The sequence below is a fragment of the Dendropsophus ebraccatus genome, chromosome 9 (genome assembly GCF_027789765.1).
Source record: "Dendropsophus ebraccatus isolate aDenEbr1 chromosome 9, aDenEbr1.pat, whole genome shotgun sequence".
NCBI classification, from domain to species: domain Eukaryota; kingdom Metazoa; phylum Chordata; class Amphibia; order Anura; family Hylidae; genus Dendropsophus; species Dendropsophus ebraccatus.
The window spans coordinates 25,492,461-25,515,191 of record NC_091462.1 but is presented as its reverse complement, the minus strand read 5'-3'; the positions used below and the strand labels follow the sequence as shown (position 1 = coordinate 25,515,191).

At 41.7% G+C, this 22,731-nt stretch overlaps 1 protein-coding gene and 1 long non-coding RNA gene across 3 annotated transcripts in view; one reads left to right on the top strand and one right to left on the bottom strand.

Annotated features, from left to right (window-relative positions):
- Positions 1-22,731, top strand: part of BAZ2B (bromodomain adjacent to zinc finger domain 2B) — a 267,049-nt gene that overhangs the window by 41,342 nt on the left and 202,976 nt on the right. The window lies entirely within an intron of this gene.
- Positions 6,545-12,786, bottom strand: LOC138800775 (uncharacterized). Its single transcript, XR_011364522.1, has 3 exons — positions 12,731-12,786; positions 8,806-8,873; positions 6,545-7,042 (listed from the first exon to the last, which is right to left on the bottom strand). It is a non-coding gene; the product is annotated as an uncharacterized lncRNA (long non-coding RNA).

Sequence of the window (22,731 nt, the reverse complement as noted above, 5' to 3'; positions counted from 1 at the left end):
TTTCAGCGGGTCAGGGCTGACAGAATCTCATTGGCTGCAGCGGAAAAAGCATTAGGTTGGCAGCAAAGGCTGTAAGTCTACTGCGGAGATTTAGATTTTTTTTTTTTTGTCTAGAAGATCATTGTCATTGCCTGAGATGTTCCAGTGATTGACAATCCCCGCTGTGATAATGGGCCTCGCGCACGAAATGCCAATACTCTACTCCTGTTTGTTCTAAAGCTTCTGACTATTCGTATCTTTAACCAAGATAACGGATTGAACAAACAAAAGCCACTGGGACCAGTATGGCGAGATAGTACTGGGAGTTGGCTCCTTACATGAATTGGTTGCATATTCATAATTTAAGAACAGCTGGTTACAGCGAGCACATAGTGATTTGCAGGCTATTATCACTCATTCCTATAACACATGCCCAGAGCCCCCATTTTTTTCCCCCTATTATATTGATCTACCTGCTTTTAAAGTCCGGTCACTGCTGCAACACCGAGGTCCTTTCATTTTTAGCTGCATTGGCAACATAGGACGGATCCTAATTCTAAATATTTAATTTTGACTAAATGCTGCGCCAAATGATCAAGGCTTTGAAGAAGTAACATGGAAAGGTCACCATGACACATTAATCTCTAGCGGAAAAAAGAAAAGGAAAAAAAAAAAAAACAAGGATAAAGGGAAGAAACAGCCTGAGATGCGGTTGAAGAAGCTTTGTGCAGTCTGCCGGCGTCGTACTACGTATCTTTGCTGGGTTCTGTTTTATTTGTGAAAAATTGGATATTGTGGGGATTTTATGACTCTCGTCTATGTGTGTGTGGGGGGGGGGAGAGTGTTTCATAATTTATCTGCAGGTATTATGGGTTAGGTCACAGATGATATTTCTGAGAATTGGGTTTAAATGGAAGACAAGGATTATCCGGTTCTGGGTGATTAGATCTGTTTTCTGCTTTGTACTGTATTTGATGCTCTACTGTAATATCTTTCATCTATGTCTTGTAAAAATTGTCATATTGGATATAGAGTATTAGCATCTATCTATCTCCTATCTATCTATCTATCTATCTATCTATCTATCTATCTATCTATCTATCTATCTAACATATAGATATAGGTGCACTATAATGAATATGTACGTATGTATACATGCACACTATAATTATTACTTTTATTTATTTTTAAAGCACCCTTGATTCCAAAGCTATAATACAATACTATACATTGATGAACAAGCACATCAAATACACTTAATACGGTAAAGTGGAATATAATCTCCTTTATTATATCTGTAATAAAGGTGTATTCCACTCAAACATAAATTTTGATATGTTGCTGCCGATGGTGAGACAAAAGTTGCAGATAGGGATTTGTTTACATCAGCCGTCTCAGAAGGGAGGGGGGAGGAGGGGCAGACGGAGAGAAAAGCTCAGGCACAGATATTTGTGTCTTCAGCAGAAAGTAGCAGCTCAGAACTGGGGGAAGACTGAATGCAAAATAACAAGTATGAAAGGAGTGGTTAGTCTTATCATGGGCAGCAACATATGAAGGTGTGTTTGAACGGGATACCCCTTTAACTAGACCATACACACAGTACTTCCATTGTCCATGGGACTGTTCATAGGGATGATCCCACTAGAAGAATACTAGACTAAAATAGAAAATCTGCTGATTATGCAATACAGTTGTTTAGTCAGTCAACCAAGCCAAAAAATCCAATATGGCAGGTTGCTTTTTGGCAGATGTTAGTCAGCTTTTGATCATTGAAAAAAAATCGTTGGATAATAATAATTTCCCAAAAGGCCAAAATAAAGTATTGTGGCTAAATTATATCTTGTGCAATAGGCTTTGTGCTCAGATCTCAATGGTATCATGACTTCCGTCTGCAAAAAGAGCAAAGATCCCCTTTTTTCTAGTAGATCCAACAGACATTGGGGTTAAAAACGTGCTATTTCTCTACAGAGTATACGTCTGTTTTTTAAGCACCTAAAAAGGACTAATTTAACAAACTTTTCATAAATTTGTGAATAGAATATTCACCCCCCCAAAATTTGCGCATACAAATTCACCTGTTACTGACGTACCGCACCAATTTGTGCAACTTTTTAAAAAGCCGCAAATGATAAATTGGGTGAAAATCCCAGATCATGCAAATTTGTGGGTGAATACTCAAAACAGGTAGAGAAATAAAAAAATATTCACCCGTTAAATACTGGTTCATAAATAGAGCCAAAAATGTGTGAAAAATCCAATTATTTATTTAAAAATTGGAGCAAAGCCCTTAGTAAATTTCCCCCCATTGTCTTATAACAGGCCATCCGGCTAGCAATGTATTCTCTAACTGGCAGGGTGTTAAGAGTATGACCCACCAATATTCCATTGATGCCTTATCTTAAAGGGGAAACATACGCAGATTACTCAAATCTAACCTGCTGATATCTCCCTATTGCACAAGAGACACAGAGGAGGAAAGCATGTCTCTTACCTTCCTCCTTTGTGCCATCCCGGTGCACTTAGCAGTCTGGTAAGGCCGTTAGGAGCTCTGGGGCACCCATTAGGAGCACTGCCCGTCTTCATACTGACAATCTGGCCTCCGTTGGCCTACTCCATTGATTATAATAATAGAGCGGTGGCAAGCCTGGGGTTGCTCAGTGCTATGGGGCAGGCAGTGCTCCTCATGGGTGCCCCAGTGCTACTAATGGTCTTACCAGACCGTGGAGCAAACTACTTATAATGCCGAGCAACTTAAAGTCTAAAAATGTCCATACACCTTAGAATTAAGTTGGACAAAACTCAACCTTATTGGGTTCATTTGACTATCATAAGTGTATTGCGGCCTCCTGACTCTCCAGAGAAGGGTTAGACATGTTGGATTTTCAATGCCTGACTTATAGTCCAGGAAAAAATATGGTACCATTGCTTTTTGGGGTTAGCAAATGGTTTTATAGGGCAGTAAAAATCTATTGTGCCCTACCCCTGATCTGAGAATCATCTGTGGATGGAGAATCAGCAGGTCCCAGTGGTGGTTTCAGCCAACTTTAGTGTATGGGCACCACCAGTAATAGAAGGTTGGTGGCAAAATACATCACGTTCTAAGAAGACAATATACTGCACTTTTTTTCACAAACACTTGGATACCTCCAGGCGAGACTGCAATGAACGGCTCCGAACAGCTGTAGAGCCAGAAGTTTATCTACCTACTTTCTGGAAGCATTTAATCCTGAATTCCTAAGAGTCCTCGGCCACTCTGCTTTGCATCAAACACAATTGTGTCAGTGACATTACTTCTCCCTAGACGATTGTGGCCGTATAACTTCTAATTTCCTGCACAAACATTTCTAAATATCGGCACAGAATACATTTACTGCCTCTATCTAATAATATGAGGCCGAATCATTAAGACGTATATAGAGAAAGTTGGAAATCTCAGGCTATGTTCACACACTGTATTTTTTCGGATGTCTTTTGGGACGGCCGCCATTTGGAGGCCAAATAATGACTGTTATTTTATAATGATGGCTGTGTACAAATAGTGGCCCCTATTAGGAAATAATGGCTGTTACTAGGCCCCAAAAGGACGGCCGTCCCAAAAGTCATAAAATAGCTAAAAAAGGACAGTGTGTGAACATAGTCTCAAGGTACAGAATACAGTTCCTTTGGTGATGTCTTATTCTCTGATATACAGCTATAATAAATTAGTATGGCAGCGTAACCTCCGTTTTAGGCCTCATTACTTTGATAAATAATGAATCTGTGTGGTCTGCAGTAATATGGCAGCTGTAAAGCTTTGTACGCCTATACTGTGCCCTGGAGCCCTGAGGGGGTTTTCCCCATAGGTTCCATGTGAAAAAGAAAATGGGACATATTTGCATATACAGTATGTATCCATGGAAGAATATAGTGCTCCATAGGAGAACCTCTTCATATAACAGCAATTGTACCAGCAGAGTGCCTATGGGTCTGTAATACATGGATCCTAGCCAACATATGTATGAAACTTAAAGGGAACCCATCACTATAAAAATGCTACCTAAGCTATCGGCACCATGTTATAGAGCAGAAGGAGCTGAGCAGATTGATATATATCTTTACAGAAAAAGATTCCGTATAACTTGCAATTTGTTTGAAATCTCTGATGTTTCCATGCTAAAGAGTCCAGTCCATTGAGTGACACCGCCCACTGGACTCCTTAGCCCAAAATGATCAGTTATACTATTGATCAGTTATACTAATATCAGTTATATTATAGTTATACTGAATCTTTTCCCGGATGATCTTCACGCTCCATTGTGTGCACTAACTGGTTTTCTGCGGCCGCTATTCAGTGAATAGCGGCCACAGAAAACTGACATGTTTTGCGGCGCCGCTAGCAGTCACTACTTCACATTTTACAACTGCAAAGTGAGACAATGTTCATTTACTGTACATGCTCAGATAGGATGCCATCCACCTGGTGACATATTACCTTTATATATTTATATAGAGATAAGCGCTATTTAAGCATGCTTGGCTGCGTCTGAAACCGAGCGTCCAGCATTTGAATACCGGTGACTTAAAAAGTTGGATGCCACCCTATGAAGTCCTGAAAACATGGATACAGCCTATGGCCTATGGTTGCATCCTTGTTTTCCAACTTCTTCAGCCGCCGGTAATTAAATGCTGCTCCCTTGGGTTCAGACAGAGTAGACAGGTGTCCATTAAACAGGTCCTGCCAATTTGTTGCTGGAGCATAAGAGAGTATGACTGTAGGATCAGACTATACCTCCTATATACTCTTATATACTCCTCCTGAGGGCAGCAAAGCTGATAGGGACTGTACTGAGCCCGAACATACAGTTTTACAGTAAAATGCTGACTCACTAAGTCTACGAGTCAGGCTTCCCCGGATCATACCGAGTGATTGACAGCTTTCACCATATGCATAGAACCTGTGTGTATGTGAAGGGGGAAGCCGTCTAGGCACAGCTTACAGATGTAACACTAAAAACACATTCATATACAGTCACTGCAGAAATTTCCTCACCTGGTCCAAGAATCGGAATGGGATTTACAGAAATCCAGGCATCTATCTATTCATTGCAGTCACGGACATTTCTGCCAGTGAACGTACCCTTAGGCACTGTCTGAGCCATAGTTTAGAGATATATGTATCTATGTCAGGCTCTCCCAACATATACCTCTAACAGAAAGCTGCAAAAGACTGTATAGTGTAAATTGGACGTGTAGTGTCAAAGTCCTGAAATCGCTGACCATGTATCTTGTAAACACCATGCGGAAGCGCGGCGCAATACTTGCATGGATCCTCCAGCAGGCTCAGACGGTGTGCAGGTTCAATGAAAAAATGAATCTGATCCAACAAAAATACTTTCAAAGCTTTTTTTTCATAAAGATCCTTAAAACACAGAGCTTCCATTCCGACGCATTTTGAATACAGATGTTACTTTTCTTCATCACCCAAAAAAGGAGGATACTGTGTTTTTTCATGCATCCCCTGGGATAAGTTAATTTTCCCTGGACAGCCTCTTTAATTCCCCCACTTAATGAACTATACTTTCTATGGATTTAAGTGTTTTTAGTAATTTATTTGTATATGTTAATATAAGCCATGAATAAGAAAGCATGGGACATCAGAAACATGTTGGTTGACTTTAAGGAAGTGAAGATTTGATGCATAAAAACTGGAGAATCCTTTGTCTTGTATGTTATGCCCGCACATCAATGAGTATTTCTCACTCTGATCTCCATTCAATAGGGACTGTTTATGTCAAATGGTGGTGTTGATGGTCATTTGTTTTAAAGGGGTTATCCAGTGCTACAAAAACATGGCCACTTTCTATCAGAGACAACACGACTCTTGTCTCCAGTTCAGGTGCAGTTTGCAATTAAGCTCCATTCACTTCAATGGAACTGAGCAGCAAAACCCCGCCCAAGCTGGAGATAAGAGTGGGGCTGTCTCTGGAAGAAAGTGGCCATGTTTTTGTAGCGCTGTATAACCCCTTTAAGGAAATTCAACATGCCTGATGCTTTTCTCCCCCAACAGGGAGGCCACCATACACATTAGCTGGTCAGGCAATATTGCCAAAATCAATGGGTTTGGTTAATATATGTCTATTGTGTCTGACCAGCTCATTGCTTCCAGTAGGGTGGCACAGAGACCTGGCAGTGCCATGATTGTCGTCTTCTATCTTACAGCTTCGAAGGACTCGATTTCAATATTATTTATACATCTGGCAGAGTACCTTGCATGTTAATGAAGCTGGCATGTATGGTAATAGCTGCCCTGACCAGTTTTATGCCTACCAACCTTGGCCTGTCAGAACACGAGGCCGGTGAAGTGCACTGAAAGGACGTGATTTTATTGTGTATAATAATGATGATATTTATTCGGTGCCGCTCATTAACACACCAGAAGCCGAGCGATTAGAAATACTGCGGCACCTTCCTACTGGAGGAAAGGAGCCAGAATAATTGGATTTACCGCTAATACTTTGTTACAATGTGCAATATTTTTATTCCAGCCCTAAAATAACACCAGCGGCATTAATATTTGTTGCAGAGATTTTCATCAGTGATAAACACCACAGGCCATTAACCGGGCTCATTACACTGGTTTATGCCGTCGCAGGTAGACAGACATTAATTCTTGTTTTTGCGGTAAAACGTTGATTATGGAGTTGCTAAAATCAGCAAACATTGGCGGTGGTGATTTACTTTTCTTTCATGCTTTCGGAGGTACGAGTCTCTTGTGAAATCTACCAGCTACCATACAGTAAAGCAGAGGCCCTTGATGTGTGGTTTTTCCTCGGCAATGCTCTGTATTAACGTTCCTTGCTGCCGAGCGAGGATTATTTCATCTTTTTTAGAATTTTGACCTGCGGAACGTCGGATTCTTTTCGTGTTGTGGTTGTAGATTCTTTCCCAAATTGCCTGTTTGTCATGGCCTCACTCGTCGTAGACAAGTACGATTCAAAGACTTAGCTTAGGATTGAAGAGGCGGCTAATCGGAGCAAAGCTTGTCCATGTAGTCTATTAAGGCATATGGGCATCATGGTGGACCCTTATAACATGGATAATATAAGATATATAAATATATACATAACGGGGGACATTAACAAAGCGTCCGCCTGAGGCGTACGCCAGGGAGAAGGTGCAGATTCGCCCCTTCTCCCTGGTGTACGCTTCCTGTACGCCCCGGTAGCCCTATGGGCGAGCTGGGGCAACTTGGCGGGCGTGATAAGGTGGGGAGGAGGTGTGTTGTCCTCCAGCGCCTCAGTTATCATGATTTACGCCTGCGAGCAGGCGTAAAACATGATCAAAATCTACACCGGCTGGAAGCAAGTGTAGATTTCGGAAGCCGGGCGCGCATTTGGGCGCCCGGCCGGATTCACTAAGAGGCACGCCCCTCTTAGTGAATCCTGCTGGGCAAAAGGGGGTGTGGCCTAATATAAGACAGGCGTACTTGTACACCGGTCTTCATAAATCCCCCCCCCCCAACGTGTTTCCCCGAAAATAAGACGTCCTCCTAAAATAAGACACCCAACTACCATACCCTCTAGACCATTGCTTCTCAATTCCAGTCCTCAGGCCTCACCAACAGGTCATGTTTTGAGGATTTCCTTAGTATTTCACAGGTGATATAATTATACTCAGCGTATCAGGTGTTATCGCAGGAGATCTTTGTATGGGATATCCTCAAAACATGACCTGTTGGTGAGGCCCGAGGACTGGAAATGAGAAGCACTGCTGCCTGCAGATTCTGATTGTATTTTTACATGACAGGGTCCCTTTAAGCCATAGTTATCTTGTGACTATCTTCTGAAAATGTATTTTTCCAGATCAGAATTGAGTGATCAGCTGATGAGCTGTTTACTCATTCGTCGACTGATCACTGGTCTCTCTACACAGGGCGATATTGGACTCAGTAGTTGGCCTGTGTAATAAGAGCTTTAGGCTAGGCTGGTATGAATGGCAGAACATTCATTTCAAGCGTTCCAATGAACATAATGGCCACTAAAAATGAATAACAAATATGCCATGTGTAAATGTAATGTTTAGGATGATCTGTAAGTAAAAGAATAATTTCACTTTTAGTGGTGACTTCATATTACAAAGCACTTTAAAGAGACTCTGTCAGTAGGAGTATGCCGTCCTATCTCAGGGTAGCATGAACTAGTGACAGAGAAGCTGAACAGAATGATGTATCACTTACAGTGTTCTGTGCAGCTGATCCAGAGATATCCTCCTGAATAACATGGACAATAAGTAGTCCTCTCCATTATGTGCATGAGCTCAGTAGTCCTGGATATTCATGAGAAGCAGAAAACTCCGCCCACCAGCTGCTGATTGGCAGTTATCTATCCATGCTGTGTATAGACAGTAAATCAGCAGCTGGAGGGTGGGGGGGGGGGGGGGAGGGGCGTGACAAGAATCCTATTTTCCTGCATATTAGGAGAACAGTTGAACATAATGTAAGTAATACACCGATCTGTTAAGCATTTATATCCCTAGTTTATGCTTCCCTCCTTTAAGGCAGTATAAACCTAGTGACAGATTCCCTTTAAAGAATAATGTGTCCGTATGTTTGGTATATACGTACTTCTGCTTGCAAACACGTTTCCCCTACCCGGCCTTCGGAGACGCACACTTACCCTTAGCACACAGTCCAGAGTTGCTAATGTCTTAATATGTTATCTTTGAAATATAACAAGATTGTTCTTGGCAGGAGGACGTTACTGGTGATGGCATAGATGTGGTTTGCATTTATGAAAGCCCAAAACAAACAGTATGTCTGAAATCCATTACAGACCTTCTGGCACTTACGCGTTTGATGCTTACAAAGCATGGGACTAATTCGGGAAAGCTTAATGTGTACTTTCAGGCTGTTTCATCTAGTAAGAGAAAAAAAGAAAGAAAAATAAAATTCGCTAATTTTAATACCCAATGGAAATGATGATATTTAAGGCTATGTTCACACAACGTATATTTTCGTAAAACCACGGCCGTTGTTGCACGTTGCAACAACGGCCGTAATTATTACGAAAATATACATTACCTTGCCATTCATGGGATCCCGGCTGGAGCGTATACACATAGTATATGCTCCAGCCAGGATCCCTAGCGGTGTCGCAAACAACTGACATGTCAGTTTTCTGCATCTGCTATTCAGTGAATAGCGGCCGCAGAAAACCATGTCAGTGCTCACAATGGAGCGAGCGGCTCCGGCTCCGGTTCTGATGTGGACGCGCACGGATGCGCACGCATCAAAACTCTGCGGCCCTAAAGATCATCCAGCCGGTACTGCACTACTGGCCGGGAGGATCTTTTCAGGGACCAGCCCCTTCCGTGACCCGGGTCACAGAACGGCCGATCTCATACATTGTGTGAACATAGCCTAAAGTAGTACTCCATTTTTAAAGGATCTTCATTTGTTAATTTTTTTTAATCATTCTCTACGTTGAAGCCAATGGCAAACTGCAAAAATTACTAGAATGCTATTTAGGCATTTCAACAATTTGCTATAGATGATAAAATTGAAAATTAAAACACCAATGAAAAACACTACATAATGCTGTGTGTGAACGGATCCTTAGGCAAGGTTGGCACTGTGTAAATGCAGTGCTTCCTATGTATATATCGACATTCCATTAAAGGGATGCTAATGTATGCACTTTAATCACCTGAACTTAGTTACTAGTGACTACATTCGGGCAGCTTATGGCATATATACTGTACATTCATCTAGCTGCCGACCAAGCTATTGAGTCCCACATAATGAATGTATGAGAATTGGCTGAACATAGTTACTATGGGCCCTAAAGTGAATCAGCTGGCTGCAGGGCACTTAAGCATATGCTGGCACCTTGTTCTTGATGTACGCCAATGTATACCAAGGATGCATTGCGTTAACAGAGCATGAACCAAGCTTAATAATAGGAAGCAGAAAAGATGTAACCCTACAGAAAGGTTTATATAGATTTGTAATTTACCTCTATTTAAAAATATCAAAGTCTTCCAGTACTTAACAGCTGCTGTATGTCCTGCAGGAAGTGGTGTATTCTTTACAGTATGGCCACCTCTGTCTGTAACAGGAACTGTCCAGAGCAGGAAAAGTTTTCTATGGGGATTTGCTGCTGCTCTGGGCAGTTCCTGACATGAACAGAGGTGGCAGCAGAGAGCACTGCATCAGACTGGAAAGAATGCACCACTTCCTGCAGGACATACAGCAACTGTTAGCACTGGAAGAAGTGAGATTTTTAAATACAAGTAAATTACAAATATATATATCTTTCTGACACCAGTTGATATGAAAGAGGAAAACAATTGCCAGAGTACCCCTTTAAATGTAGTTAGTAGTCTGACTATGGTCAGACCTTTTTCAGTGCTTAAAGGAGTTTAAAAAGCGCAACAGACCATGCGCTTGATTCCAAATAAAACTTGTATACAGATTACCCAACTATTGAAATGGATAGGGTTTGTGCCTGTCCATGCATGGATACTTTAGTCAGTTTACAGGGCATAGTCGCAATGTGAACAAGCCCATAGGTAATTGGAATAGTGTAACATGCTAGGCTGTTCTATCCAGGACCTATTAAAAAAATCTAGTAGTAGTAGTAGTAGTTCAGAGCTTGACACCCATTTCTGATATTGTGTCCATAACTCATACTTTACTTGTATACTTACTAGGGCCATAGACTACAATACATGTATGCAGGTAAATACCAAATCCCGGCCTGTTCTTTCTCAGATTTGCCACATGTCACTATAGCCATAAACCAGCCCTGCTGCTCTGACCTTCCATTAAATTAAGTCAAAAGCCCAAATTGGAAACCTAAGCAATACTCTTAAAGGGGAACCTCCATGAGCGTGACCATGCCTGGATTGCGTCCGCAGCGTCCGTCATACAGTACAAGCCAGTAAAGGTTCAAACCCCAATAGTAAATTCTGGCACACGGGAAGATGTTTGCTGAAAAGACACGGAAATGCAAAAGCATGCTAATGTCTCACAGCTGTGAGCAGAAATGGAAAATATCTTTTGCCTGAAGAAACTTTCTTCGACTTGGAAAGTTATTTATTATTCATAAGACTTCACTTGTTTTTCTAAAGTTGAGGCGCCCCTGTTGAAGGAGAAACTTTCAGGAGGGGAATAGTCAGGATGCCCCCCCCCCCCCTCCAAGTGAGCACTCTCCCACCCAGATATTCCTGTGCAGAGTATACAAAGGATTTATGCCTAGAAAGTACACCGAGTATGACAAGCTTACCCTAACACTCACTTTTTTTTTTAGAATATATCTATGGACTTGCTGTCTCTGTTGAGTTAAAGTGCATTCGGTGCCCAGGGGCGGCCGGCAATTGATTACTAATCGGTAAAGTTACGTAGTGCTAAAAGTGCCTCAAGCTACGGCAAGGCTTCTACAAAGGGTTGTTTCAATTGTCAGATATGTGATACTTTGCTAGAGAAAGCCTCTTATGGGATTCCAAAATATGGGGTCCTGCACATAGCAGAGCCGGCGGTGCACAGATCCCGGTACACCTCCTTACTATAGAGCTGTACAGCCCCCTCCATCTGCACAGAGATCCTGTCTTCTAGAACTATACATCACATCAGATACATATAACAGTGCAGGACTCATGTACCTATTACGAATCCCTTATATGACAATGTTTTATATGCATTACCTTTACCCCCTCCCGCTAAAAGTTTCCTTAAAGGGATGTCCAATTTAGTAAACCTTCTTTTCATATCTCTTGTCAGGAAATTTCCAGTTAAATTATCGTTCCGTGTAATAAACACAACGATCAGCCGATGATCGCTGTCATCGGCTGATCGTTGATATAGGTTTGGACCTATAATTGTCGGGCGCCAGCCGCGCATCGCTACATGTAATAGTGGTGCGCGGCTGACGATATGCAAAGAAGAATACATTACCTATCCATGCTGCAGGGCTCCTCTTGCGCTGTGCTTCTCACCGGGTCCCACGCTCCAGCTTCAGAGCGGCCTGTTTGAGCTGACAGGCCTCTCAGCCAATCACAGGCCGGGACCGCCGCGGACAGTGATTGGCTGAGAGGCCTGTCAGCTGACACAGGTAGCTCTGAAGCTGGAGCCCGCGTGGAGAAGCAAAGCGCAAGAGGAGCCCTGCAGCCTGGACAGGTAATGTGTACAGTTTAAATAAAGCCTACAAGGACATCGGTAACAATGTCCCTGCAGCCCTTGTTAAACAATTATCGGGCCGTGTAATAGGCCCAGTAAATGAGCGCCGATCTAGCAGATCGGCGCTCATTTACAGTTATTATCGGGCCCCCATCGACCCAAGTAATAGCATCCTTATTCATGATTAGACAAACTTTTTTTCCCCCCTAAATACCACACATTGAGTTAGATCAAGAGGGACGCTTTTTCTGGAAGAAAGTTTTTCTTATCTTCTATACCCCTTTAAAAGAAGTTAGTCGTTTGTCCAGGCTCCTCATTTGTTTAGAGAAGAGAGTGGTTACAAAGAGTGTCTCCTGTTCTGGAGGACCCGTCTTGTCCTACATTACACAGGCAACTCATTATTTAAAGTGTGTAATGCTTCTATTCCCCTGTGGTGGCGCTGCAGGAAACTTGATCACTTACAGCAAGCATTCTGCTTTGATTACAACTGAGTTCTTGGGGTTCTAACTAGGGGACACTTTGTAATCTGCTTATTGTTAAATTACCTTTTTTCCTCAGCAGGCCAATGTTCCCATCCCACTAAATGGCCCACGTTACCTGGTCTGTGACTCGTCATGTTTTCTGTCTTCGCCACCTGACTGCAATGACTAGTGGGGCACCAGAGAAAAAACTAAATATGTGGAATAACATTATTGCCTTTTCAATGGTCACCCCCCTCCCCCTTACTTTTGCTTCATTTCATCAGTTAAAAGTGCCAACTAGGCGTGGCTTCGAGGCAGTTGAACCCCATCTCCTGGCTAGAGAGAAGGCCCAACTGCCATAAAGCCCCGCCTAGGTGACACTGTCCACCGATGAAGTGAGTGATTTTAGAGCAGAAAGAAGACACAGACAAGTTATATACAGGTATATAACAAATGTGCATCTAAGCTTGTGGATAGTGCTGAGAACCGCAAATACAGTAATAGGGTGACAGCATCACTTTAAATGGTCTCGTCTAAGAGCCCTATTACATGGGCTAATAATCATGTGAAAAATCGTTAAATCGTTCAAATTTGAACGATAATCGTTCTGCGTAATTGCAGGCAACGATCGAAAAATCATTCATGTGTCATCTGCTACATCGACGCTCCTTTACTTTGCCTATTACACGGCCCGATTATCGTTTAACAAGGGCTGCATGGACATCGTTACCAATGTCCTTGCAGCCCTTGCTTAACTTTATACATTAACCGTCCAGGCTGCAGGGTTCCTCTTGAAGCCTCTCCGGGTCCCGCACGCTCCAGCTTCAGAGCGGCCTTACTCAGTTGACAGGCTGCTCAGCCAATCACTGGCCGCGGCGGTCCTGGCCTGTGATTGGCTGAGCAGCCTGTCAGCTGAGACAGGCCGCTCTGAAGCTGAAGCGCGCAGGACCCGGGGAGAAGAAGACAGCAAGAGGACCCCTGCAGACTGGATAGGTAATGTATATCGTCAGCCGCCGGCTGTGCACCGCTATTTCACGTAGTGATGTGCGGTCGGCGCCCGACAATTATAGTTTCAAACTTATATTAACGATCAGCCGATGATCGTTGTATTTATTACACGGAGCGATAATCGGACGATTCGGTATAATCGTTCTGTGAAATAGTACCCTAAGACTGTATAGACCAGTGCTCTCCAACCTGTGACTCTCTGGCTGTTGCACTTACAAAACTCTTATCATGAATCAAAACTCCAAAGGCCCCAAAGACTACTGAATGGAAGAGGCCATAAAAAAATGATATATTCTCCAGACATAGAATTAGAGCTCAGCAAAAGCAGCAGAAGCCAGAAGGAAAGGTTTCCCTGCTCCTTCCTAAAACACATTGCTGGAAATTGGTTCCGAATTACAGATAAGAGGAGTTGAGAAACTTTTAACCTGAAAATGTTACTTCCATAAGAGGCCTAAGTGTAAGAGCTTAGAGATCCCATTATGGTAATGGCAGCTGGCCGGCATACCCTATGCGTAGTGCCAATCTCCTTCTATATCCCCTGTTTCTTCTGGGCCAGGAGATTGTTATAAAGAGTTAGGAACCCCGGGGACAAGCATAAAATCCTCAGCACCACAGGTCAAATCCAACATGTTCCAGGCACGAAAATACCATTTAGGTTGCTTTGAAGCTGAGCTGTTGGCCAATATTGAAATTATTACCCTTTTCTCTGCAATTCGGGGCCTCCATGTTTGCTCTGAGCCTCATTCATTCCAGCTGAAGTCAGAGCCCTAGCTATCAGCACTGTCGAAATTGTTCACTGGCTGTGTGCTGCTTTTTGCATAATTTAAGCAAAATAGACAGGCTGAAGAAACGCGAGTGAATTTAATTGCAAATGTCTGAGATCAGATTTTTACTGGCACCGATTTTTTTTTTTTTGCAGTCTCCGGGACCCAGAAACCTTTTTTTTTTTTTTTTTTTTTTTTTTTTTATAAACAGCTTTAGAATAATAAGATACATTTCTACTTAGATGTTGAAGCCTGGAAATATTCAGCTATGTACATAGAGACTACTTCACAGCCATTGTGAAAAGTTTCCAGGATTTTGAGAATGGCGCAATAGTATATGATCAAGAGGGTGCTTATAGCTACTATGTACTGTAATGGTACTACAGATGTGTGGCTACAGCTCCTGGTGCTACACTTTTTAGACAACTCTTATAAAAAGGGGTGTCCAGGGATGAAAATAATATAACAAAGCGGCCAGGGTGCTACCATAAAAAAATAACCATACTTACCTGCCCTGATCCCCCTTTCCCTGCTGTTCCATCATCTTCTGCTCCTCCTGTCATCTCTTGGCTTCTCTCTGCCTTTTATGACATCTCAACCCTGCAAGAAATACCTGCTCAGCCATTCAGGTAATTACTTTGGACAGTGATTGGCTGAGATGGTGGTTCCTGCACAATAAGATGTCCAGGAGCTGTCAATATGGCAGCAGCGGGGGATTGGGGCAGGTGAGTATACATCTCTTTCTTATTTTTGGAAGTGCCATTACAGCTGTTTCAACGTCTCCTGGTACCTGGTAATGTCAGTTTCTTTCTGCTTCTGATGATATGCCAACCCTGCAAGAAATACCCACTCAGAGGATGTTATTGTGTGAATAGGACACCTAGGGGGATTGAAGTAGGCCAGTGTGCTTTTATTGTATTTTTTTTCTTGAACAGTGTTAAGGGCCTCCAGAATCTTTATAGAGCCCCAATAAAGTTCTGCTTGAAAACATATCTAACACAGTTGTTATGGGTGGGTAAGCAATAGAAACCATGGGGGAGATTTATCAAACATGGTGTAAAGTGAAACTGGCTCAGTTGCCCCTAGCAACCAATCAGATTCCACCTTTCATTTCCCAAAGAGGCTGTGAGGAATTAAAGGAAGAATCTGATTGGTTGCTAGGGGCAACTGAGCCAGTTTCACTTTACACCATGTTTGATAAATCTCCCCCCATGATGCTAATGTGAATGGAGTCTTATAGCAGCTCATCAATCTAGATATGTCAATCTCAATATGTCAGCTAAAGTAGTGTTTGGTGCCGTACTATACAAAAAAATTTAAGTTTGTAGAGATTTTACCCTTTAAGAAATTTTACGCCATGCTCGACCGGGTGTTATGTTATTTAGGTATTCTTTCAAAGCAGTGTTGATCCTATGGGAAAATACCTTGGTGTAACCACTGGGACCCTACCATCCCCAACTTTGTAGGTTATTTATACCCTGAGGGAATGGGGTGGTAGTACACATGCTCGACCACTGCTCCAGTCAATGTCTATGAGATGTCCAAACATTGCTGTGTTCAATGCTCACTAATGTTAGGAAGTCCCATAGAGAATAATGGAACATTGGTCCGGTATGCTGTCAATCCATTCACTGGACAGTTATCGTCTATTCTCGTAACTGGTGGGGGTCCTAGTGGTCAGACCCTCACCGACATGACAACAAAGCATTGCAGGAAGATTCCCTATGTGTATCACAACCTCCTAGGGCAACTTAATCCTTAGGAACCCCCCAGCCAGCCATGATCCGTGTTAGCAGGTGATGAGGACACCACCTCCCTGGGAATCCCGCTGTCCATACAGTATACACTGGCACTATATAAATATTTGGTAATAAATCGTTTGTTTTTGTCTCGTTTTTACGCATTTCTTTACACTTAGCTTTATACATATTTTGCTCATTCGCAGTCACGGCATTGTTTATTAACACTTCTTAAGATTGTGCTAAGAAATGCCCACTTTCTATGCACAGCGAGCTCATTTACATGATAGACACGACTATCCCAGTGTTTGCTTACATGCGCTGCTGGAGAAGGAGGAAAGGCTGTCATTATATCAGGTTTACCCAATAGGGAAAATGGAGGTAATTATACTGGTAGTGCGGCCTGATGATGTCATTTACTGGGATTGGTGCCCCTTAGTGATGTCATCATGTTCTTACTATGTAAGCCCTATAATGAGCTGCGGCCAGCGTGAGGTTATTTAATAATACAGATTGTTTAAAAAAAATAGTAGTAAAGATGCAAACACAGAACTTGTATTTTCATAGGCTCATCACTTTATAAGAATAACATGGTATTGGTGCCTTTTAAAGGGATTATCCACAATTTTTTATTTTTTTTTTAAATGTCATAAAATTCTATAAAAACATTTACTCATCTGTTTGATTCTAAAGCTATCCAGCACCAATACCCCCCGTGGGCGCCCTGTCTACTAGTGGCTGACATGTGCAGCCAATCAGTGACCTGAACAGTCACATGTCATACTACCAACATCACGGTGCCCAGGAACTCAGTAGTCTGACACATGACCACCAAAGTCACTGACTACCTGCAGTGAAAAAAAAAAAACTGCAGACAGACATGATTGGCTTCAGTGGTCACATATCAACTGCTAGTAACCAGAGACTGGCAGCTATGGCGCTGGATGGTCACTATATCCCAAAGTTGAGTAAATGGTATTCAAAATGTGTTACTTTATGGGTTTTGGCCTGACTTTTTTTATTTTTTATTTTTGCTTTTTAAACCTTTTGGGGGAGATTTATCAAACATGGTGTAAAGTGAAACTGGCTCAGTTGCCCCTAGCAACCAATCAGATTCCACCTCTTACTTTCCAAAGAGTCTGTGAGGAATGAAAGGTGGAATCTGATTGGTTGCTAGGGGCAACTGAGCCTGTTTCACTTTACACCATGTTTGATAAATCTCACGCTTTATTTTTTTTTTGTTTTGTGCAGTTGGTGAATAATCCCTTTAAGGTGTCTATACACATTAGATGATAGTTGAACCTGACGGTTTAACTGGGTTTGGACAAATATCTAACATTTAAGGGGGTTGTCCTAATCCTACCACATGTTGCCATGTAGGTCTATACCCAATCCTTTGTTCAAAAGGAGTTTGACAGTAACTTTTCCCCCTTTAGTTATAAGAGCTTCCTGATCTGAGCTTTTTTCCCTATAGTTCTACTAAAAGAGTTCCAACACTGAATGGTTACATCACCAACACCTGCACAGCGACTTTATGGGAATATTATAGCTGTGAATTGTTCCTTTGTCCAATATCTTATGCAATTAAATAACTTGTTGAGGTAGTTTAGTACATACATTTATAGAGCATAGGGCGTAGCAGTTCCCAGGAACATACATTGACAGTATGTTAGACATTAAACAAAGAAAGGTCCACTTTTGCAACTTTCTTCAAGGGGAACTCCTGCATTTTTTCTTCTTTCAAATCATTTGTTGTCAGAAAGTTATAAAGAATTCTAAATAACTTCTATTTAAAAATCTCAAGTCTTCCAGTACTTATCAGCTGCTGTATTCCTGCACGGTGCTTTATGATGCCACCTCTGTCCAAAGCAGTAATAACTCCCCATAGAAAACCTCTCCTGCTCTGGATAGTTCCTGACATGGACAGAGGTGGCAGCAGAGAGCACTGTGTCAGACAGGAAAGAATACACCATTCCCTGCAGGATATACAGCAGCTGATAAGTATTGGACGGCTTCAGACTTTTAAATAGAAGTAAATTACAAATCTTTATAGCTTTCTGACAACGGAGTACCCCTTTAAGGTCATGATTAAAGGGAACTTCCAGAATGTGATAGTGACCTGTCACATTTTGATCAATGGAGGTCCAAGTACCCCCACTACTACAACAAATGGGTAGTAGGAGTAATGAGCTTAAACAAATGGGCACAGTGCTCAGCAGAGCTCTTACGGCCTTTTGTTGTAACAATAAGTGGGGGTCTCTGCACTTGGACCCCCGTCAATCAAAACTTCTTATCATGTCAAACTGTCTCTTTATATCTTATGTGCTATAAATAAATTGTACTTTTTTTTTTTTTTTAGTAAGAAGGAGAATCTTCCATTGTACAGAAAACACAATGGTTCTCTTCCTGCAGCGTAGATTTTCCATTTCCCCTCTAAAACCTTGTATTCATTTGTATGTCTAAATAGCCGCAATGACATCATATATTTAGAACTTTGTTGTAGGATTATCCGCTTGTAGAGCTTAGATAAAGGGTCAGTAACCATCCTGTTAGTATATATTTTAATGTAGTTCTGTAGTCTTTTGCCATGTCACCATGTCACTAACGTGTTTCTGAGACATATGGAGGATGGTAAGGGCCCTATTCCACCAGACGAATATTGTTCAGATTATCGTTAAATCGTTCGTATCTAAACGATAATCGTTCGGTTGAAATGCAGTTAACGATTAACGACCGAACGAGAAATCGTTGATCACTTTATAAGACCTGGACCTAATTTTATCATTGCTCGTTCGCAAAACGTTTGCAAATCGTTTGCATTGAATAAGAGGTCGTTCACAGTATATACGAACGCAATAGCGAAAAAAAAAACGATTGCAAATAGGATCATAAGTAACGATTATCGTTCCATGGAAATGAGTGAACGTTTTCAGGTCTTTCGCAATAGCAGTCGTTTGAAATCGTTAATCGTTAACGATTATGCGAACGATAATCGTCCGGTGGAATAGGGCCCTAAGTATGGTTGGCCATACACTGACCACTAAGCTTCAGAAAACATACCGGGTTGCGGCCAGTAAGGGATTAGAAATGCAAAGTGGCTGTTCCTGTTTTCTCTGACATTTGTGTTGGAGAACAGTCGGACTTCCCTATATACATTAAATTGTCAAAATCCTTTTAAAATTGGTGAGTATAGCCAACTTCAATCCATTGGGTATAACCAGCTTTGGGCTTTATTCTCACTGACGTTTGTTGCCCTTTAGGCTAAATTTGTATTATTACTAAAAGATGCCTTCCAGCATAGCCAATTGTCCAACCACAACAACTATTCCTATTGTCCGTCCCTCCTATAGAAGGGAATCTGCACTACCTCTGGCAGAGGGTAAAATCCAATATGCCGGATTCTTCTTCCCTCTGACACCTGTCGGCATGGAAGAGTCATAAAACCACCATGCACATTAGATGGTCAACTAGTTCTACTGAAATAAGTAAATTCGGCTGACATTGATCCAGTTTGTATGGACAACCTAGGACCTTTAAATGTCATGTTGAAAGTTTTGATCGGTCAGGGTTTGGGTGTTCAGATCTCCACAATCATTAGATGGAGCCGGGAGAAGTGAGCCCCAAGCATGTTCTCCCCCACAATCTGGAAACAGACTTCCATCGAAATTGAGTGTTTCTCCCTCCCCAGTTCGAGTGATCAGAAGAGGTCTGAAAACCCAGACTATAAACAATGAAAACTTTTGACCTGTCTCTAGGACAACTGGAAGAGAAATGATCCAACAACTTCCGGGTAATGAAAATCTTCCAAGATTTTTATTTACATAGCCAAGCACAGCAGTGCAACTTTTTGACTCAACAGGGTGTTTATCAAACTTTCGACTTAGGACGAGTCAAAAGTTTTTCTCAAGTGACATGTACTTTACAAGCATCAAATCTGTAATGATTGTAGAAATGGAACCTATGATGTGATCAGGACCTTGTATGATACTATAGACTGACTAAAGGTGGGCAGTTCTGGTGGTACTTCTGCCATCATATTTTTTACCTACAGTAATGCCCAGAATTATGATCAGCCAGGCCTAAGCGTTGTACTAGGCTCACATCTGTATCTTCTCTCTCCTAAGAAAATGGCCTTGTTGAGTGGTCAATGTTGAGCTCCTCTGGTCGTAAGGACTACTATGCGTACAACGCTGGGGAATATGTTGTCGCTATAGTAATAAGGAATAATAAATAAGTGGCTCTTCAGGAGCTGAAGGTTGCCCCAGCTTGTCCTAACCACTAATAACTATTTCTAAGTATTTCTCCAGACATAAGATTAGTACAAAGAACAATCAGTGACTTATTTAAATGGTTTTAAATTCAGAGCCGCCGCCGGGTTCAGCAGAATACAGAAAAGTATCATTTAAATTGAAAATGCAGACACATCCAAACGGTGAGGAACGGAGCAGGCAGCGTCTATGATGATCCAATTATATATTATCTGCGCTAAGATCGGCATTAACCCTTTCCACGGCCTACATAAAAGGATTATTAGAAAAACAGACGAGAACGTCAAGAAATTTTTTTTGTACTATTATTTAGTATGGTAACCTTAAGATCCATGTTGTTGAGTCGAGTCCATATAGTTACAATATAAACACTGCTTTGTCTCCATAGTTACAGATTTCGCTGTTACCGCACTTCATTTTTTTTTTTCTTTTGGCAAATGATTTCGCTGGTCCGGCCAGGAATAGTGCTGTATATATTCTCCTGCGGTACACACAACCGATCGCATTAACCTTTCACAGGATAGTGAAGCCGTACTTTGACCAGGAAGGGATATAGACGGTATATAGCGGTGTAATTCCTTGTTGCGATCCATCACTTTCTTATTGAGACTTAATTACGCTGTATGGCTGAGTTGTCATTGTCCTTGACTTTGGAACGGTGAAATACTAACCAAGATCCCAAGCTCTATTAAGAGTCCTCCATAGAGTATCATTAATTTCCTAAACAAGGTTTTAATGACTAGTGATTTCAGATGGGTGAGCGGGCTCCTAAAATTCATCCATAAAACTTCGGCCGTAAAACCAGATCCCCCACAGTTCTGCAGAACTGAACCTAGATTACCATAGAACCCTATGGATGACTTAAATGTATTAGATCCATGGGGGACCTTGTCGTAAATGTTACTGGCGTGAATCCTTAACTTTTAGGGCCGTATTACACGGGACGATAATCGTTTGAAAAATCGTTAGATCGTTCCGATTTAAACAATAATCGTTTTGTGAAATGGGAGGCAACGATTAAATGACCAATGAGAAATTGTTGAGTGTTTTATACAATCTGGACCGATTTTCATCATTGATCATCTACAAATGGTTGAAATATTGTTTGGTGTAATAACATGTCGTTCACTGGTCTATCAGCCAGGAAAGGATGAGCGCAAGAACGGCCATAAGTAATGATCATCGCCCTGTGTAATAGGGTGAACGATTTAAGATCATGTGTCATAGCGGTCATTTGGGATTGTTTTATCGTTAATGGCCGAAAAAACGTCCCATATAATATCACCCTTACCATTGTGATAGTTGTTCCTTTAGGGGTTATCCAAGCTTAGAAAACATGGGCACTTTCTTCCAGAGACAGCACCGATCTTGTCTCCAGTTTAGGTGTGGTTTACAATTAAAGGGGTAGTGCGGCGCTAAAAAATTATTCACAGAATAACACACATTACAAAGTTATACAACTTTGTAATGTATGTTATGTCTGTGAATCGCCCCCTTCCCTGTGTCCCCCCCCCCACCCCCCACCCGTGTACCCGGAAGTGTGTGGTGCATTATACATTACCTGATCCGTGTCGAGGCTGTCCGCCATCTTGTGCCAAACGTCATCTTCGGACGGACGGACGAATCCCTGCCGCCGCCCCATCTCCGCCGCGTCACAACTGTGCTCAGCTGCGTTTGGCTGATAAAAATGTATTTTATTTGTATGTTTAAGGAAATGTAATAAAAATTGTATAAAAAAAGGGTCACACAAACAATCCTGATTGTTGTTTGGCCTTTCCCGATACCAAGCCGCATAATACTTTCATACTTTCAGGAGTTGGGCTGTTTAATACAGCCTAGGGCTGTGTTCACACTACGTATATTTCAGTCAGTATATTTCAGTCAGTATTGCAACCAAAACCAGGAGTGGATTAAAAACACAGAAAGGATCTGTTCACACAATGGTGCAATTGAGTGGATGGCTGCCATTTAATGGCAAATATTTGCTGTTATTTTAGAACAACGGCTGTTATATTGAAATAATGGCCGTTATTTACTGTTATATGGCGGCTATCCACTCAATTTCACCATTGTGTGAACAGATCCTTTCTGTGTTTTTAATCCACTTCTAGTTTTGGTTACAATACTGACTGAAATATACTGACTGAAATATACGCAGTGTGAACATAGCCTTAAAGGGATATTTTTTTTCTTTCAATTCAACTGGTGTCAGAAAGGTGTATAGATTTTTAATTTACTTCTATTTAAAAATCTCAAATCTTCCAGTACTTCAGCTGCTGTATGTTCTGCAGGAAGTGGTGTATTTTTTTCAGTTTAAGGCTATGTTCACATTCTGTAAGAGACCGGCCGTTCCGTGAC